Genomic DNA, 296 nt, shown 5'->3' on the forward strand with positions numbered 1-296 from the left:
ATCGTCCTATTTCCTTAACTAAACCGAAGCCCAGCCTGTGACAGCCACCCCCCCCCCCCTCTTATTCCTATACCTACTTACTTCCTCCCAACTTCCCCTCTCCCATTCTACCCCCCATCACCCACCCCCACCCTTCACTCCTCACCCCTCACCTACCCACTTCCCTTACCTATCCCCCTTATCACTCCAACTATCACCCCCTCCACACTCCTGGTCACCCCTCACCACCCGACCTCCTACCCCCCCTACACCACCTCTACCCACAAACCACCATCGCTAGACCCTCCCCACCACCC

The sequence above is a fragment of the Penaeus monodon genome, chromosome 27 (genome assembly GCF_015228065.2).
Source record: "Penaeus monodon isolate SGIC_2016 chromosome 27, NSTDA_Pmon_1, whole genome shotgun sequence".
NCBI lineage: Eukaryota > Metazoa > Arthropoda > Malacostraca > Decapoda > Penaeidae > Penaeus > Penaeus monodon.